Raw genomic sequence first — 20,357 nt, 5'->3', positions numbered from 1 at the left:
TTCCACCTAAATTCTGACCTTCCAATAGCTTCATGTTCCCTTTTACTTTTCTTCCAGAATAGCTGGTACCAATTATGCTAAGCAGGGAGAGTTTGTGAGTGGCATCCCTTTCATGGGCTGTGGGCTTTATAGCTATTCTGGTTACACAGGCACAAGGTAGATGTATCTGACCAAAGAGAAGCAGACTATTAAATGTATTCCGTCAGTGATGGAGACAACTATAAAAGGGATAAGAAACTAATGCTTCAGTGCAAAAACAGTCTGAAATTTCATCTTCCTCAGGATTTTTGGACCAGCTGTACTTATGGCATGCTAGACAAGCTTTTGTAGAAACAACAGCAAACTCTTAAACCAGCATACAGCCTGACAGTTCTCCTACTGAACACATTTGTAAAACTGGACCTGGCTGCTCATCTATTAGTCTCTATTTCTCAAACTTAAAAAAAGGATCTCATTTTAGCAGTGTCCATTTAACTGTGACTCCTCTCTCATGCTGGTAGTTTCGATCCATGTGCTGATCCTGTGGTACTAGTGGCATTTTGGGGGACTAATTGTAGAAAGCAGCAACAGTGCATTTCAGGCAGAGGTCTTTCTCTCCAACAAAAGAGCTATTGTTATTTGGCCTACAAGTTTTTATATTTGTATACGTAGCCTCACTAATTTGAACAACTTTTTTTTTTCCTTTTTAATCCTCTAAGGAATTTCACCCTCTATATTAATTTTTAAGGGTTGCTTGATACCTTTTTTTCTCTTTGTTTTTTATATGTTAGTAGGCACTAATAATAACAATAATGCTGTTGTTCTTATTTTCCACTCCTCCAGGATGTTTAGGTAGATGTGGTTTTGCAAGTCCGGTCCCTTGTGTAAATATTAGTGATGATCTGTGCCAACATATTTTATCACCTTTTCCCTTCTGATGATTATATTGGAGATAAAGGCTGCAGGGAAACTTATTTGCATAGCTCTATTCTCACCTGCACTTCATTAATAGCTAAGTCATTTGCAAAAGTAATTTCCTAGTCAGTGTTCAACCACAATAAAATGTTCCATGCCTTAAATATTTCCAATGAAGTAAGTCTACAGAGAAGACCACAGGAAGAGATCAATACTAGACAACATCAGTAACATTATTATTGCATTTTCTACAGGATCTTATTCCTATATTGTTTGCGTTTATTGTCTCTACAATGATTTCCCACATCAGAAATCCATTTTATTACACATTTCACCATGCCACTGTATTAACTTCAACATATTTGGGATCAGAGTGACTTAGCTGGCAGGTAATTATCCTCAAGTGTTCCTAAGTCTCTCAGCTACATAGAATGTGTTTGGGTTGCCAAAATCTTGAGCTGTTTAAGGCGTGGTGCTCATCAGGATGCATAGGGCATTATCCTTTTGAACACTGGTCTTTGCATCCCCATTACCTGTTGCAGGCGAGAAAAAAATTCTCACCATCAGAAGGACAAGCAGTTCTTTTCTTCTCCAAAATTGTAATCTGTGTCCCTGGTTCAGGAAAATTACAAAATATATCTTGTTCTAAGAAGAGTTTCATGTTTCCCTAGTTTTCTTCTGTAGGCAGAAAAACAAGTCATGGGAGCCATCTTTTCTACTGTTTTGGACAAGCAGGGTAATAGGACAGAATGAAAATGGATAGTTTACTTCTACTATGTTGCACACAATGAAATCTCCAGTAAATTGACCGTGAAGAAAACCCCAAACTTACAGGAGGGAGTAAAATATTATTTGGAATTATTCACTATCATTTTAACCAAAAAAATTACCCAAACTTCCAGATAATTAAAACTGCCTTTAAATTAAAACACGGATGATGAAATCTTTCTTAAAAAAGATGTCACCTAAATTCTTTTAAAAACATAACGTATTAATTAATAGAAGCAGAAAGGGAAAACAAAGCTAAACACCAGTAGACTATTAATAAGCTTGAAATGCAAATGAAATTCCACAATTTCTTGTTTGTCCCAGCTTTTTTTGATTTCCCAAGTGGCGAGACTTTGACACTGTCTTGATGCGAGGCAGTTGGATCAAGGAACCAGTAACATGGTTTCAGAAGGGAAATTTTGGATCATTGAAACTAGTCATCTGCTATCTTAACTCACAGAATAATTAAAAGAAAACAAAGAAGAAACTGGAAACTTTTGCATCTTCATTCTGTGTAACAAACTAAATGCTACAGGCACTATTCTTTCAAACCTCCAGTGTGGATCTTTGCCTCTAAGTTTGCACTGGTGCTCTGAAATCTTAGTGATGGACTCACTTTTTCTAACAAGAACAGAGTATAAAGACCTGTTACGTGCATACATCTTACAAAAGAATCATACCTAAAATGTTAGATCCTTAGGTAAAGCCCTTCTGTTTTCTCACCATGTCCCACCACTGCCATGCCAGGAAAACATACACATCGACAGTGAATCATACTCTAACATACCTTGCTCTGGCTGAATCTTATAAACATGAAACCAGTAGGGCAGTTCATGTGTATAACTATTTAATCCAGAAAGTTCTGCCTGTAATAAAGGGTTTACTCATTCCAGGATCAAAATAATTTTTCATGATTTAAGAAAATTCAACATCTTTACATGATAGTGATGTTATATTTTAAAAATTTCTCTTCTTGATCCCATTTTCTGACACTGTTGCAGATGTTGAACATTATTTACTCTTCAAATTATGGCATTCCCAAACAGCTCACTGACAGAAGTAGTGGATTTAGGGTACTCTTGTGAGTGAGAAGGTCAGGCTGCTAGGTTGGAGAATGCATAAGAAATCCTACAGCAGTATTAAAAAATACTTCATTTATAGATACCCTGCAGGTGAAATGAACTAATAGTAATAATAAAAAAGCTGGAAAAAACAGCATTTATTGCTTTTTGCTTGGAAGGTTTGAATTAGAAGTTTTTTTATCGAGCCAAAGGTAGATGGGTTGGTGTCTCTTATTTTAGATAATTCAGTCTGTGGTTCTTAAAATAGCTAAGGCCTACCAGACACAGTTTAGGAAGCTATAGTTTAGAGCTATAGTTAGACATTAACAAGCTTGTTTGTTTTTATTGCTTTTTATATTTTAGTAGAAACCTTAAAATTCCCCTATAGTTCAGTTGAACCTTCTCATTCAAGAGAGGTGATACTTTTTCAGTTGCTCAGATACTGACGTTGTGCAAGAGCAAAATCAAAATTATTTTTTCTTTTTTTAATGAAAGCTATTAGCTGAATATTAGAACAGCAGGTAGGTAGACTTTTAATCTAAGTTGTTAAAATGTGAAAGATAAGCAGTCACAGAGCAAAATATACGGAGGTTTCCTAACACATAATAAAGGCAAACCCTCATTTCTTCTGTTGTTTTACAACAGAATTTCTACTAAGTTGGTCAAATGCAGAGGCACAATATTACATTCATTGTAATAAAAGGCTTTTAACGAACATCCTTGTCCACACAAGATGTTAGTATGGTTATATTTGCTGTTTCAGCAGAAGAATTTTGATAAATTCATTCAGTGTCTTAATAACATAAAACTCAGTGAGGGGGGCTAAAAGGCTGGGCTCTGTCTGCTTCTGTGTTTGACTTTTTAATCAAACAACTTTCTGCTGCTGTAACTATCAGTTAATACAGTATCTCTCTCTAACTGTAGAAAGAGGTCTTGTTCAGAATGAACACAATTGGACTTTTCATGGTAATATTTGTGTATACTCTCTACTGTTTGTAAATTGCTCTTGAAAACACAGTGCAGGCATCTATTTCATTTCCAAGCACATAACACATTACTTATGCCTTTTGCATAAACTTCAGTACAGCTGAATAGTCTATTTTACTGGATCCTGTATTTTGAATAAATGTGTCTGTAAAATCTTCCGTACATTGTCAGCATATCTGTTGAACAATGCTGTCAGGCAAGGATCTTCTAATCAAATTTATGGTATCTGTCAATGTATGTTATTATGGATAGAGAATTGCCCTGGTTAGCTGAACCCAGGTATCCTAGAGAAGTTTAGTATTTTCTGAACTTGACTGAAACTGAACTTGAGAAATTGAAGGCACTCAGCAGTTTTCAGAACCAGGCCCTCTATTTGTGAGACGATAATGAGAACGTACTAGAATATTTCAGGTAGAAACAACCTGACATCAAGACATTGGTAAACAGAAGTCATGACATAGGGCAGTGCTAACATCTGCTTCCTCTGACATTTTGTAAACAGCATCAGGAAGGTCCTCAAAGCTCCTGACATTGTAATATTTGTCAAATCCCCCAGAATGTGGAGTTAGCCATACAGTATATCAAATGCCAAGGTGACTGGCATCAACCACTGTCACACTGGTCCTGTAAGCCATCCTTCCCAGAGTGGATGACAGCAGAAGAAGCTACCAGAGAGGCTGCACAGTGCTCCTGCACTCATGCTGGATCTGGAGTCCTAGCCTAAACAGCTAACAGGAGCTGAGAGTATGGCCAAAAAGCCCAAATGGTCAGATTGCTTTAAACCAATGTGAACAGAGCTTGTTTATTCTAATTTGAATTTCTATTATAGCTGCTTATTCAACACTAATTGAGGTCTTGAGCAGAGTTTTGTAGTATGGACTTATGCCCATAAGCCTTGTCTTTTACATATAGGCTTAGCTTCAACAGGCATTATCCTTGACACATCAAATTACATAAAACGTGTCAAGCCTGGAAGCCTAATATAAAGTTTCCATATGTTTATGTGGACAGATGGCTAAACACGACATGGTTTTGGGGAGTGTTAGGCCAAAAAGCCTGCCAAAATCAGTAGGTATATCTTTATTATACTTTTTGCCTAAGTCCATCTACGTACATTAGTTTGTTTCAGTCACTCCAGCCAGCCTGTGGTAATAGGCATTTCCGTGCTGCCTCACAGCTGCATATAGAGTACATCCTTCTGATAACACAGTGTAAAGAACAGAAATAAATTAATTTAACAGGTAACATAACAATAATGCTACTACCAATGCAGATAGACTTAGAGACCATGCTTGAATAATCCTCGATGATAAAAGCATATTTGTTTCACTTAATATCATGTTACCCCATTACAAGCAACATTATTATATTGTAGATTTGTTGATTTGATAAAGATTTGCTATATTCTTAAAGCATTAAAAATTACTCCTCAGGAATATATTATGATTTCTTCTCATCAATATGTTGACAGAGATGCTTAAGTTTTTTTGGTGAAGCCCTATTCCTAGGATATGTGTACCAGGAGATCGAAAAACACTTCTAACTGAACACTGGGGAATAAATAAATACATGCAAAGTAAAAAGTAGCTGTTAAAAGAAAATCTTTAAAAAATAGATCATTTTTAAGACCTCTGACAGGAAAAAAAAGCCAATAAAACCCAAAGAAGATAACCAGAACTATTTCTTTATGTCCCTTATCTTCATTTCTTCTTGTCCTCAGAGGACTCGGGCTTGACTTCACTGTTTATCACAGAAAAGAAGCCATATAGAAATTTCCAGTCACATTGTAAAAACATTATGATTCCAGTAATATATGGATATTTTCTATTTCTTCCCTACTGTTCCCTCTATTATAGGAATTGAATTATATTAGTGATACATAGATTAAAAAAAAAACATATAGGATGAAAACAATAACCTTCCTGGCTATGGCAAAAATAGCCTGAGAAATACTGTGTATTTTATGGTTTTACCTTAAGATTTTTTCCACAATTAAGGTTAAATCTAATGAAAGACCGTTATCTTTATTAAGGTGCCATAGCTCTTAATTTTTAAGCACCTGGTCTCCAGTTGGAATTTAAAAACCAGCTTTAGATGCCTTTAAGTCTCCTCCACAGAATGCAGGGTGGATTATGCACCTCATAAAGGTCACCAAAATTCTGCATTTTAGGCAATGGGGAATATTAAGTGTGATTTCCCACTCTGCTTCAGAACTTGGTCATCCAAGTCTGGGCTACGGGCAGGAGCCTTCAACCAAATGAATGCAGATGCTGAGGTTCTCTCCTGAGCTTAGTGGTTCATGGTAATTAAGCAGAGATCACTTTTTTCTTTCCAAATACAGGCAAAGAAAAAGTCATCCAACTGTACTGTCGGTTCTCATTTTTACTTATACATTGATTATAACGCTTATCTACAAAGTTGAAGACCTTACTGATTGCAGCATTAGCCATTCTTTGTATTTGGTCTTTTGTATTTTGTAGAAAGGGAAACAAAATTAAAAAGGGGCAGAAAGAAAGTAGAAATGAAGAATGTGAATCTCTGGATAGTCTTAGTTTTCTATATTTATCAGAGATGTTTGTTCTTTATTAGGAGTTTGGGGTTTATTTTCAAGTTCAATTACAAATACAAAATGCATGAACAGTTAAAAAAGCAAAAACCAGAACCCACGTCTTTGATACTTCAAGATAAATTTTCTGAGTTGAAGAATGATAATATTTTTTTCTATTTTATTTTGACCTCACAAATCCTTCATGCCTCTTAAGCAGCTTGAATAAATAAAAGTTCTTGAGGGAAACTTTGCTGATAGATATCTAGTGTAGTGGTTTGATGCTTTTTGGGAAAATCGAAGCTTGTCTAATATCTCTTGGATGATAGAAAAGAGTGTGGCCAGGTCATAGAATCATAGAACCATGGAATGGTTTATGTTGGAAGGGACCTTTAAAGATCATCTGGTCCAACCCCGCTGCCATGGGCAGGGACATTTTTCACTAGTTCAGGTTCAGGCTCAAAACATCATCCAACCTGACTATAAACACTTCTAATGATGGGATAACCACAGCATCGCTAAGAAACTTTTTCCAGCATCTCACTACCCTCATAGTAAAAAATTTCTTCCTTACATCTAATCTAAATCTACCATCTTTCAGTTTAAAACTGTTATCCCTTGTCCTGTCACTACAGGCCTTGGTAAAAAGTCTCTCTCCACCTTTCTTATAAGCCCCCTTTATATAGTGAAAGGCCACAATAAGGTCTCCCCGGAGCCTTCTCTTCTCCAGGCTGAACAATCCCCATTGTCTCAGTCTTTCTTCATAGAAGAGGTGTTCCAGCCCTCTGGCCATTTTCATGGCCCTTCTCTGGACCCACTTTAATAGGTCCATGTCTTTCTTGTACTGGGAACCCCAGAGCTGAATGCAGTACTCCAGATGGGGTCTCACCAGAGTAGAGTAGAGGGGCAGAATCACCTCCCTCCACCTGCTGGCCACACTTCTTTTGATGCAGCCCAGGATACGATTGGCTTTCTGGGCTGCAAGCGCACATTGCCAGCTTATGTCCAATTTTTTGTCCACCAGTACCCCCAAGTCCTTCTCGGCATGCTGCTCTCAATCCTTTCATCCCCCGGTCTTGATACTAGGGATTGCTCCAACTCAGGTGCAGGACCTTGCACTTGGCCTTGTTGAATGTCATGAGGTTTACATGGACCCACTCCTCAAGCCTGCCAAGGTCCCTCTGGATGGCATCCCTTCCCTCTAGCGTTATCAACTGCCCCACTCAGCTTGGTGTCATCCACAAACTTGCTGAGGGTTCACTCAATCTCACTGTTTATGTCACTGATGAAGATATTAAATGGTCCCGGTACAGATCCTTGAGGGACACCACTTGTCACTAGTTTCCATTTGGACATTGAGCTGTTAACTGTAATTCTTTGGACGTGACCATCCAGCCAATTCCTTATCCATCAAATACTCCGTCCATCAAACCCATATCTCACCAATTTAGTGGCAAGAATGTTGTGGGGGATCGTATCAAAGGCCTTTTGGAAGTCTGGGTAGATGACATCCATAGCTCTTCCTTTGTCCACTGATACAGTCACTCCATTGTAGAAGGCCACTAAGATTAGTCAGACACCATTTGCCCTTGGTGAAGCCATGTTGGCTGTCTCTAATCATATCCCTGTCTTCATTTGCTTCAGCATAACTTCCAGGAGGATCTTCTCCATGATCTTACTGGGCACTTAGGTAAGGCTGACTAGTTGGTAGTTCCCAGGGTCCTGCTTATTACTTTGCTTTCTGGGAGGAGGATGTGTAATTATTAGACTGTGATAATGAAATATGGATAAGGAGTTGACTACAGGAGAGAGAGCAAGAGGTGATATGAAAAGAGAAAGTATTGTGCTATAGGGTAGTCAGAGATCAGTATTGGAACAGTTCTTGTTTAATGCTGTCATCTTTCCTGGCACTAGAAGAGGGGTACTTGTCATAAAAGTATCCCTGATACATCCAAGATAACATGTTCTAATGAAAAGGATGTTGGAATATTTGAAAGAAAAGGATGAAAATAAATACCATGACATTTACAACACAAACTGCCAGGGTGTTGGGGACTACTTAAGCACTTTTGCTATACACTGAAATGTTATCATCTAGAAGCCCCAATCAGCTTTTAGGAGCTGTTAAACTAATCTCATGTTAACACGTGGATGGTGTCCAGTGAGAGCACATGCTACCTACTCAGCTCTCTAGGACTACAAAGTAAGAAATACCTAATAAATAGACACTTAAATGCTTACATTCAAAAAAGACAGAGATGTATGGCTTTTTCTATGGGGCACAGATCATCTGTACTAAAGATGGAAAATGAATTAATATGCCCTACTTCAAATGCTAGCTCTGAGTTTAGAATAAATACTATTATGTTCCTTCTACTCTCCATTCAATGCTAAAAATTAAGCAATACGCATGCCAGTAACATCCTATTGTATATCAAACTACTGGTCTGATTATCAACTATTTTTTGTTATAAAGATCTTCTATCACTAGCTTGTGACACAGGAGATGGTTAGCAGAACATATTGTTAAAATCTGATATCATAACTTTTGAGTTTTGACAAAGATCAACTCCAAATCTGGAGTAACATTTTGCAGATTGGCTTTTATTATGGGGAAAGCTGGATCTGTTAGTTTGGAGTCAGAGATAGCCACAGTGATGTGTTTTACAGTTGTTCTAGAATTTTCATGAAATTCCCATCAAGTAAAAGAAATAAAACATTAAGTTGTCACTGGCAATACCTAACAAAGTCAGATGTGGAAATTCCTTTAGATGTTCTTTAAGGTTCTCACCTTTCAAGATTTTAGTAAGAGCTGGATCAGAGCTTGACTACATATGAAATAGCGGTTGCGATGCAATTCTGAATTAGAAACATTTTCTCTAGGTTTTAGTTACATTTTCAATTGTTTCCTCATTCTCCAATAGATCTGATCTTCATGAAATGACAGGATAAAAGTAATAAAAATAAATTTCATCAAAGCCTAGAAGCAGGTCTAAACATGAATATTGTAGGGCTGATGAGTTCTATTTACTTAAAAGTAACTTAATCTTTTCCACTTTCAGATAATAAGAAAAATTCTACTTGAGAAGTGGAAGAAATTAGAATTCAAACCACGTCTATTTCTGCGGTTTAAGCACAGTCATTTCGTCTAATCATGTCTCATATGTTCGTTCTCTTTGACGTTATGAATTTTGCACTGAACAGGAAAAAAATGACAAAGGTGCAAAACGTTTCAGAACAGGGATTCTCAAAGCTGTCATTCATAGTATGCCTTTTCAAATCTTTTCCATTCAAAACTCCAGCTTTATTGGAAACCTGTGGTGTTGAAATTTTCATCATTAAATTTTAATGATAATCTCCAGCAGTTTTGGTATACCTTTATTTTGACAGGGATGACAAAATATATGTCCATTTAAATGCACTTTGTAGTGCTTTTGACATTTATTTTTTTAGAAAGTACTATACCAATTTTAATGCACATTTTCTTAGCCCTGATTCTTACTTTACTTGCAGAAAGCTTGTTATTTGGGATGATTTATATTTATTTCATTCTAAACTATATTTTGGATGAAGCTTGACTTTCTTCAGTTAATATATAATGTGATTAGAATAATGTACAGATTATTAGTAGGGCACAAATCAAGGTCTGGTGTGGTCACTTGCATTGCAAGGGAAAGAGGCAATTATGGCTGCTTTCATGCCTTATTTACTTATTTATTCATTTATTTATTATTTTGTTTGCATAACAGATGTTGGTGGTATAAAGAACTTGTGATTTACTTTTAAGGATGGGACTAAAGGTAGGAATAAATAACCCTAGTTAAGAGTAACCATATATACATTAAGCAATTACTTCTCAAAAGAAGATTGTTTTCTGAGCCGGTGCCATGCCTAGCACCTAAGCAGTTAACACTCTCTCTGCTATATACAGTGAGATCATTTTGCAATCTTTGCCAGACTTCAAACAGGAAGAGTCACCTGCATTTCTGTCGGCAATCAGGCAACTAGTTTAATTGGGCAATGGCAGAGCCTTGCAGGGTACCCTAATGAGCCTAATTGGTAGCAGGAATCTGAATCCCGGGAGAACAGAGATAGGAACCAGACAGACAAAGAGACAGGTAAAGGCTATGGAATAAGACCAATAAGATGGAAGGGCTCTGTCAGAGCTTAGTACTGCTATATACACTTCTTCGTATTCTTTTTTTTCTTAGTCCTTTTCACCGCTTTGTTTACCAGCTATGTGCCCGTGGTACTATTGTCTATGTCTTTGCTGCTATTTGAGAAGTCCCGCAGATCTTTTTGTGCTTATTGTGGCTTTTGTTCCCAAGTGATCTAAATATGCAGGGAGTCCTAGGTTGAAAGGCTGTCCAGTCTAATCACAAATCTGCTTTCACAATATTCAGTACAATGAGGGGAAGAAAAAAAAAAAAATCTGATCAAACTCTCTTTCTGAGAGCAAGAATCTTCAGTGCAGTTTGGACCACCTCACTAAGAGTGTCCCTGTCTTCAGCTGTCACAGTTCTGTCACTGAAACTCCCGGCAACCATTGAATTTTAATGAAGGTCTGCTGTGCTTTAGAATTTAAATGAGATGTTTGATAAAAGAGAGAAAACCTTCTGCATGTCTACCTTATGTTCTCAATGCATTCCTCCTGGTAAAAATAAATAAATAAATACAGGATTGTTTCACTGCTTGTTTTCTACAGAGATTTCCCTGCAAAGCTGAAAAAGTAGCCTGAGTTGCACAGAGCTGTTTTCATGCTGATTTCTCCCTGCTTCTGATAGAACCCAGTTGCTGTACATGCAGCTCCTGTTGCTCTCTGGCTTCCTTAGCTTCCCAGACTGTCCGGGACATTTGTTGTGTTTCTGATAGTTTGAATCAGTGTCAAAGTGTCTGAGGCCAGCAGCAAGTAGCTTAGTGGGGCCATCCTCATCTGAGCAGAGTTTTGGCACTGCATCTTACCAGGACTTTTGCAGGTGAGCTAGTTATTAGTCCCTAATATATGATGGTTTGTTTGAATGCAGGGTACTGAAGACTCTAATAACGCAGTTTACCCTTTGCTTACTTTCACTTGCCTGAAACTAATTTTTTTTTCCAGGAATAGAGCTTACCATTATATTTTGTTCAGAGATACCTGTGTGCATATCAAAAGAGTGCTGATGGTAAAATGCTCAGTTTGCTGAACATGTCTGGTCTCCAAAGTAAGTTTTCAAGCTCGAACTGAGCCATGCATTGATTGTGGGGGAAAAGTAAAGGTTATGTATTTTTAGTACATGTGTTGTGCTTTTCTCCTGTGCAGTATGTGACACTACCTAGGTGTAAATGCTGCCTCACACAGATGCGCTAATGGAATTCTTGCTTTTATGCAACTGCTTTTTGGGGAGTGAGGGGAGCTTGAAATGCATTTTTCTAATTACAGATGTTTCTTCGTGTTGCTAACTGTGGGGGTATATGCGTGTGGGCATATGTGTGTGAAGAAAACATCTAGCTTGCAAACAAAAGATTTTGATCAATGGTAACATAAACAGAAAATATAATGAACCGACAACCTTGTTGAAGAAACCCAATACATTTACATGGATTTATTAGATAGTGTGGATAACTTATACATAGTCTTCTGCACTACCAGTTTATTTAGAATATCTTCTCATGCTTACCACTCTAACACAACTCCTAGATTTAAAAAATTCAGTACTCAAATCAATATACAAATGGCCTCTGTAAAAGCAGCATTGGAAGCAGAGAAGGTGTGTCTAAACACATAGAAAGGGAGTGGCAGCAGCTGGTACTTCTGACTACAGGCTGAAGTAATTTCAATTGTGAGGAAAGATGTAGTGTAGTATTTCTGAAATGGATTACTTGTCACTTAAATTAATTTTCTGCATGCAGGAAGCTCCAGTTAAAAACTTGAATTCTACCCCGCCCTCCTGATATCTCATGAATTATCTCTTGTTACCTGAGTAAGCACATCATCATAGTTCTTAGTACAGGCTACCCTTTGAAAGGTACCTGGACTTTTGGTTACTTTTTTCCTAAATGAGAAAATGAAACCGTAAAAGGGTTTAAGGAAGGTTTCACACAGATATTTTGATATCTGAAAGGAGATTTATTTCCTCCCACCCTGATTTTAGTATCTCTCTACTATCACAGGACATGTTTAATTTCCTATGCAAATAGCCTAAAGTGTGAAATGAAAGTTAGGAAGAGTCTGGAGGAAAACCAGGGACACTTAGCTGACAACAATACAAACTGTCCGTGAGATGTAGAGCAGGGTGCATACTGGGGAAAAAATTGACCACAGTAATCAGTGACTGATTTTAGTACAGTGTTATAGCGTAAAATGAGAATGAGATTATCTTCATTCTCTTCTTAGCACTGGCGTTGATGATGAGCTGTTACATCTACCAGGCCTTTACCTTACATCAATGAAATTGAACCAAGAATAATTGGAAGTGGGATGAAGAAGTACACCATCATTTATTGTGCTTGATCATATTTACTTATCACTCTGGATCTAGAAGCAAAATAATTGAAGAAATAGGCTTCACACAGCTTATTGGAGGAAAGGTTGCTGCTTTTGTACTGCTAAACAAATTGTAATATACGTTTTAATATACCACTATAATTTTTCTAGTGCTTATCTGTATGCCAAATACTGACTGCTCTGTGTATCTCCTAAGCTCAGGTAGGCTGTGTTTTTTGCTCTTCATCTTTTGCTAACACCAAACAAATGCAATAAATGAAGAAGCTTGGCCAATCTAAATTTCCTCTCCTGTGCTTGAAAGGCAGTTCGACAGGATGGTACATCTGACACTTGGAGACAGTGGCAGAACAGATGAAAATGATTCCTCCAGAGCTGAGTCCTTTCCTTGGACCCTCACCTCACTTCTCTGATGAGACTTGGCTCTTGGTTTCCATAAGCTTCATGTGTAGGCCCAGGCTGAGAACCTGAATGTTTTGAAAAAACAAATGCTTGCCTGTATGGTGGAGCTCAGTACAGATTAGGCATTTCTGACAGGCAACACGGGCATACTGTTTGCACTGCACACCTCTGTGTATGCAGATACTAACTTATATCAAACTCTATTCAGTCCTGTATTGTTAGCTGTCAGCACCAAGTTGATATCCATCTTCTTGAATTTTTGGGGGAAGCTCTTTTTCATCTTTGAGGTATTTATGCAGGGAAACCAGAGCTGTCTTCTACTGTGACCCTAAGTTAGTCTGTTTCTGTCCTTGCATCCTTCTGACTTGAAAAGAGTGGTGTGCAGCTGCCCAAATGGCAGGCTTTCGACAGTGATATACTCACGTGTGCAGGACAGTGGTCGAGGGAACGTGAGAACCGACATTTGCTGCATTGCTGAGGGAGGGTCCTCAATGAAATCAGATGTGGAATGAATCCATTGTTGTCTGTAAGGTATAGAGTTTGAAGCAGACCTTTCTGGCTTCCAAGTCCAATTTCATTTTTCAGGAGCAAGCTGGCTTGTTCACTTTGAATCCCAGAAGCCATCTGGAATGATTGCTGTGGGATGACTGGGGAGGAGCAGGCATGCAAGACATCAGGGAGTGAACCAACTTCATGTACTTACCAAAACATGTAAGCATAAGAAAATAAACACAGCTGTCATTTGATAGAAGGGAACATCCTTTCATCGGTAGCTAATTGGATCAAGAGGACCGTTTTCAGCCTGTTTTTACTATGGCTGAAAGTGACTGGTAGATTTCCATAGGGGTTTGTGCTGGGACGGTTCACAACTGACCTGGAAAGGGAAGTGGGGAGTGAGGTGACAAGGCTTGCTGATAATGCTAAATTTATTCAGAATATTAAGTAAGGAATCTGAATGAAGAACACAGGGTGCATTTTGTGAAACTGACTGACTGGTGATAAAAGGGCAAGTGAGGTTCACTTTTGACAAATGCAAAGTAATGCTGGTTGGAAAAACAATCCTTCTCTACATATACAGTGAAGATCTTTAAATTAGTTATTACAATGCAGGAAAGAGATCTTGGAGTCATTATACAATCGCACCCTGAAAACATCAGCTCAATGTTTAGAGGTGGTCAGAAAAGTAAATAGAGTTTTGAGAACTGGGAAAAGAATTGAGAGGAAAGCAGAAAATATTATGCTGCTGTATAAATCCATGTTGTCTTTGCATCTTGAATACTATTTGCAGTTCTGTTTATAATAATAAAATGTTAGAAACGGAAAAGGTACAGAAAAGGGCAACAAGTATGATAAATAGTGTGAAATGGTTTCTGCATAAGGAAAAATGAAACAGATGTGGATGCTTTGGACTGAATAAGGAATGGATAACAAGCACCGCAACAGTGAGTGAATAGGACAATGGTTATTCATTCTTTCTCATGATACAAACAAGGCAGAGCCAAGTGAAATTTTAAGCAGATTTAAGTCAAAGAGTAAGAAATAGGTATATTTTTTCTTCCACAGAAGGTGTTATTCAATTGTGCAAGTTATTGCCATGCAATAATACGTATGATAAAAGTTTAGATGAGTTAAAAATCAGTTATTGAAATCTATGGAAGAAATATTCATTGAGTGCTGATAAACACAAAGAAAAAAACTGTGATTCAAAGTCCTCAAGTTGCACATTGTTGTTATCTCAAGGGAAATGTAGGGGGTAAAGTGTCACAGGATGTCTGCCCTTTTCTTTTTTTTTTTTTCTTTTTTTTTCCCCTGAGATATGTGCTCTCAGAGACAGGATACGTTGGCAGGTGGACCTTTGTTTGACCCAGTACAGCTGTACTCATGTTAAGGCTTAATCACCCAAATCTGTATCTCACAACACAGGACAGTGTAGCCACTGATTTAAACCTGTTTTCAGAGCAGAATTCAGCCTGAAGTAACCCAGTCTTTTAAGAGAAACTAACCACTGAGCTCAAAAAGAGTAAAATACTTTAATGATGTCCTAAGACTGCAATGGATTGTGAATCGGCAGTAAAAATCATAGCTGTGCTTTCATGTGTAAAACTTTTCCTGTTAAGCACTACTCCAGCCTCTCTCTCTCTTTTCTTTTCTTTTCTTGTCTTTTTTTTTTTCTTTTTTTTTTTTCTTTTTGTTTTTTCCTTTAGCTTCTAACCAAGACAAAGAAATGGCATACAAACATGTAGGGTTGCTTGGTAGTAGATGTGTAAATACCAAACATAAAAAAGAAATTCTTGTTACAAGGAGAAATTAATATATCTTATTGTAGCTGTTCAGTGAACATTGTATGTAGAGTAGTGCTGTGAAAAATATATGCAAGTGGTAAAGGTCTAACTGGAGATATTCAGACATTTCTTTCTAAGCTCAGGAACCCACAGTTAGAGGTGATTTTGCTGTGCTTATTTATTCTTTGCAGCTGTCGTGTCATGTGCTAGAACTGGGAAGAGGAAGGAATTTCTTTTCAGTTTAGGACTAGATGACAGTTTCAAAGAAGAAAGAAGATAGAAAGTTCCCACTGTGAGTCCAAAGATGAAGAAACTGGCCTCCAGGAATAAAGCAAAGAGCCGGATCAACTGAGAGAAGCAAGAAGCACATGGTTTTCAGAAAGACTTAAGAGCCACTGAATCTGTACAATCTTTGCTGAAGGGCATTTCACATCCCAGTATCAGTTTTAGCTTAAACAAAAGGTTTTATTTATATATGTCCTTAAAAACCGAACGGTCCTAAATTTCTTTCCAAACTCTTCCATGACAACAGAGAAGCTATTTGCACATGTAACCTTAGAGTCACCTTAGATGTCCTCTTGTACTCTGGATGACCTCCAGCTGTCCCTCCTGGACTCAGGTCTACAGCAACACATCCTGTGTCATTATCTGCTGCCTCTGACCCCCTGAAGTTGTGCTAGATGTACATGTTTTAGGTACCTTAATCCCAGCCTTCATGTTATTTCCGTGTGATACAGAAAGCGCTTTTGGGAACATGAAGGAGCTCCATCTACATGCACTTATCTCACTGCTCTTAACTATGTTGTCAGTTTTCATACAGGCTAAACTTTAACCTGGAGTGATAGTTTGTTACACGGTAAGCCTGCCCACATCAATAGTGGAATAGTTTCATACATGATACTTTGGGGATTGAAACAGCTTGGCTAGGAAATCTTCACACTCAGGAGCTGACATACCAACAGAGTTCCCAATGGCCTTGGAAGGTCTTGGCTTAAGCACCTGTGGGGAGGTAAATCATATCAGGTATTTTTCTGGAAATAAAGTGAGTTAAGCAGTCCATGAAAACATTGCCAGAGGCATAGAAAGATGCAAGAACTTTCTGAAAAGCACAATTTATTCCCCCCCCCTCCAATAATGAATATATATGGTGAACTCTGCTAAGAAATATTTGTAATTCTGTTAAATAGATAAATTTCAAATACAACACACTAGGAGATGGGACTCTATCTCTTCAAAAAGAAATATAAATAAAAGTCTTTTTCATCAGCTGAGCTTATATCCCTGTCTATCTCCTAACTGTTAAACAATATGTCATTAAGATTAACAGCAATGAAAACATTCTTCAGTAGGATTAAATCTATTGTTGTAAGGTAATCTTAAAGAACTATTTCCGTTTTTGGAGCCAAAACCACTTTTTTTTTTTAATTCTGTCTTTAGACAGAATTTTCTTTTCTGTACAGTTATGTTTGAAAAGACGGAGAAAAAATCTGTTCTTACACTTGAGAAGGTTCCCTATCATTTTTCTGCAAGGGTTTTATTTGCAATTTGGTACAGAATAAATAGTAAGTAAAAATATGTTTTCCCTAAGAGATTCTAATGTTTCCCTTTTTTCAATATCACCTTATTAATTTGTCCAGAAGGTTTCCCCTTTAACCCTGGTGCCAACATCTCTCTATGATGTTTCCATAAGTTGATAGGGAATATAGTTTCAGCAGACGCAGGACAGGTGTAAATTGTTCCAGTGTTACATTGGTAGATAAGGATCCCGTTGTAAGAAATTGAACCAGACTTGTTAAAAACCATCTAAGTGAGAAATTTAGATCTTTCATCATCATGGTTTCATACTTCATACTTTTTTCATATGTACTTTCATATAACAGTCAGGAGTAAAATGCATACCATAAAGCAACATTATAATTTCTACCTGTGTTTATTAATGTTTTAATAGCATTATGCATGCTTTAGAATAGGAAAGAAGAGCAATGAGTTGAGTAACAGTTCTTACAACTTTGAATTACTGATGTATACATTCAGATAAGGGGCTTTTTTTACCCTTAAAATCTCAGATGATGGTGTTGGACTGATAGTCCAGGATTTGGGTTTTTTTCAGTTTTTTTGTTTTGTTTTGGGATTTTTTGTTGTTGTTGTTGTTGTGTGGTGGGGTTTTTTTTGTATCATCTTGCAGCAGAAAAAGCCTCTCATCCAAACCAGATATCAATGTAACACAAACACACACTGGGAGTGAGACAAATGTGGAAATAAGTGGAGAGGTAATGCTTGTTGAGGCATCAGCTGAATGGTAGGAACATGCATCCTATATTGATCTTGTCTCCTCCGCTTCAAGATATGCTTGTGCCAGAGGGCAATCAAAGTCAAATCGTTGTCATGCTTGACAGTGTACTGCTGCTTCATCTCTTATGAGAAAGTAGATTCTATAATAAATAACCTGTATAAATATGAGCCAAGTGTTTTCCTATTAGATGCACTTACTTACCAACTGCATAATGTTACATGTCTTCCAATTTAATATATTCATTCTTGATTATGTCCTTTCTTATAAGAGGGGTTTCGCTATTATACTTATTGATATTTCAACATGAAACACTTCTCCCTCTGCTCTTCCCTTGCGTGTGTCATTCATAATGCTACTAGGGAAAGAAATTTATTTTCTCGTGCCCTGATTTGTTTCAGCCAATTTCTATTTGCTCTTATTTATCTGTCATAGAATCATGAAATAATTAAGGGTGGAACAGATTTTTGGAGATCTGGTCCAATTTGTTTCTCTTTGCAAGGTTAATTTCAAAGCTAGATCAGGTTGCTTGCAGCTATTCTTGTTTTTAATTCTGTTACTCATCTCTAAGAAGATTCTTGCTCTGTCTCTATTCTGCCTCTTCCACTGAAGGTACAGGACTTTGTATTTTGTTTTGGTGAGCTTCATGAGGTTCCTGTCAGCCCATTTGTCTAGACTGCTGAGACCTTCTGATTCATTTTCCAACTCTTCATCCCAGTTTTAGTGGTCATTTCAGGCGAGTCAGCCTTTATTGATTTGCCAGTAAGGTCACAAGGCGAGTCTTCTTGAAAACCATTTCTGGACACTGAAGGAGAAGGTGAATAGGAACAGCCAGAAAGGATTTATCAAAAGCAAGTTACCTCTGACCAACCTGACTGCCTTGTATGATGAAATGACTAGATTTGTGGATGAGAGGAGAGCAGCAGTTGCCATCTATCTTGACTTTAGCAAGGTTTTCAACATGGTCTCCTGCAGCATCTCTTGTCTCTGTGTCGGGATGTTGCAGTGCTATGCTCTAGATGGGTGGACTACCAGAGAGGTGAAAAACTGGGGGGACCATTGGGTTCAAAATGTAGTAGTTAATGGTCATATTGTACCTGAAGGCCATTTAGAAGTAGAGTTCCTCAGAGGGTCTATCTTGGGATCTATCCTGTTCAATATCTTTATCGGTGGTGTAGAGGAGGAGACATAATGTACCCCTGTCAAGTTTTTGAGTGACAGAAAACTGGGGAATGCAGCTGATAATGCTCAAGGACAGAGCTGCCGTTCAGAGGGATCTAGACTGGCTAGTTGTGGTTTAACCCGGCAGGCAGCCAAACACCATACAGCCGCTCACTCACTCCTGGTCCGCCCCAGTGGGATGGGGGAGAGAATCAGAAAAAAAAGTAGTAATAATAATAATAATAATAATAGTAGTAGTAGTAGAATATACAAAATGAGTGATGCACAATGCAATTGCTCATCACCCGCCGACCACTGCTCAGCCCAGCCCCAAGCAGTGATCCCCTCTCTGACCAACCTCCAGTTTATGTACTGAGCATGACGTCATATGGTATGGAATACCCCCTTGGTCAGTTGGGTTAGCTGTCCTGGCTATGCTCCCTCCCAGCCCCTTGTGCACCTGACAGAGCATGGGAAGCTGAAAAGTCCTTGGCCTTGTGTAAACTTAGCAATTACTTAGCAACAACTAAAACGTCAGTGTGTTATCAACAGTATTCTTGTACTGAATCCAAAACACAGCACTATACCAGTTAATAGGAAGAAAATGTACCTTATCCCAGCCAAAACCAGGACAGTATCCACCCCTTATTCCATACTATCTACATCATGCCCAGGTCTCACATTTCCCAATACATTCCAATTGATCACGAGCACTTTTCCTGTCTTTTGATATATACACACAGATATCATTCCCTTAGTCTATGGGTCATCCCTCTAAAATGACCATTGAGTTCATTTAGTCTGTGACTTTGGGCTCCATCTGTCATAACAGTCTTTCAAGCAGGAGAGAAGGTGTGTGGTGTTGGATTGTTGCATGTTGGAGCAAGTTCTGGTTCCATCACTGCTGCATTTTTCTTGCTTTCATCAAAGTTCATTCTTCATTAATCTGGGTGATTCTTACTGCAATACCATTGATATAACATATAGTATTATATAGAAATTAACATTATATAATCCAGTTCATTGTCTATTTTCACCCAAAATCAAATCCCTTTGAGGTACACACCGGACTTGCCCATCCTTTCGCATTACCCACCAAGTGCACCCAGGTCCTTGAGCAAAAGCAATCCCACGGATGGGTTTTCCCTTGCTAGAGGCAGGAGTAACCCAGACCGTCTTCCCCAGCATTTTTATGTGCACGACAGGGACTTTATCTCCCTCTACAGTACGTAAGGGTTTTGATTGGGCAGGGCCAGCGCGATTAACAGACCCCCTAGTGTTGACTTACCAGGTGGCTTTTGTTAAATGTGTATCCCAATGCTTGAATGTCCCACCACCCGTTGCTCTCAGCGTAGTCTTTAGTAGTCCGTTGTATCGTTCGATTTTCCCAGAGGCTGGTGCATGATAGGGGATGTGATATACCCACTCAATGCCATGCTCTTTGGCCCAGGTGTCTATGAAGGTGTTTTGGAAATGAGTCCCGTTG

The 20,357-nt window shown here is 38.2% G+C and overlaps 1 long non-coding RNA gene across 1 annotated transcript in view; it reads left to right on the top strand.

Moving 5' to 3' along the window:
- Positions 1-10,942: 10,942 nt before the first annotated feature.
- LOC142078902 (uncharacterized) overlaps positions 10,943-20,357 on the top strand; it is a 36,992-nt gene continuing 27,577 nt past the window's right edge. The window contains exon 1 of the long non-coding RNA XR_012672393.1: positions 10,943-11,231. This is a non-coding gene — a long non-coding RNA (uncharacterized LOC142078902). The remainder of the gene's footprint in view (positions 11,232-20,357) is intronic.

The sequence above is a fragment of the Calonectris borealis genome, chromosome 2 (genome assembly GCF_964195595.1).
Source record: "Calonectris borealis chromosome 2, bCalBor7.hap1.2, whole genome shotgun sequence".
Taxonomy (NCBI): Eukaryota; Metazoa; Chordata; class Aves; order Procellariiformes; family Procellariidae; genus Calonectris; species Calonectris borealis.
The sequence above is the reverse complement of the archived record's forward strand: the minus strand, read 5'-3'. Positions and strand labels throughout refer to the sequence as shown.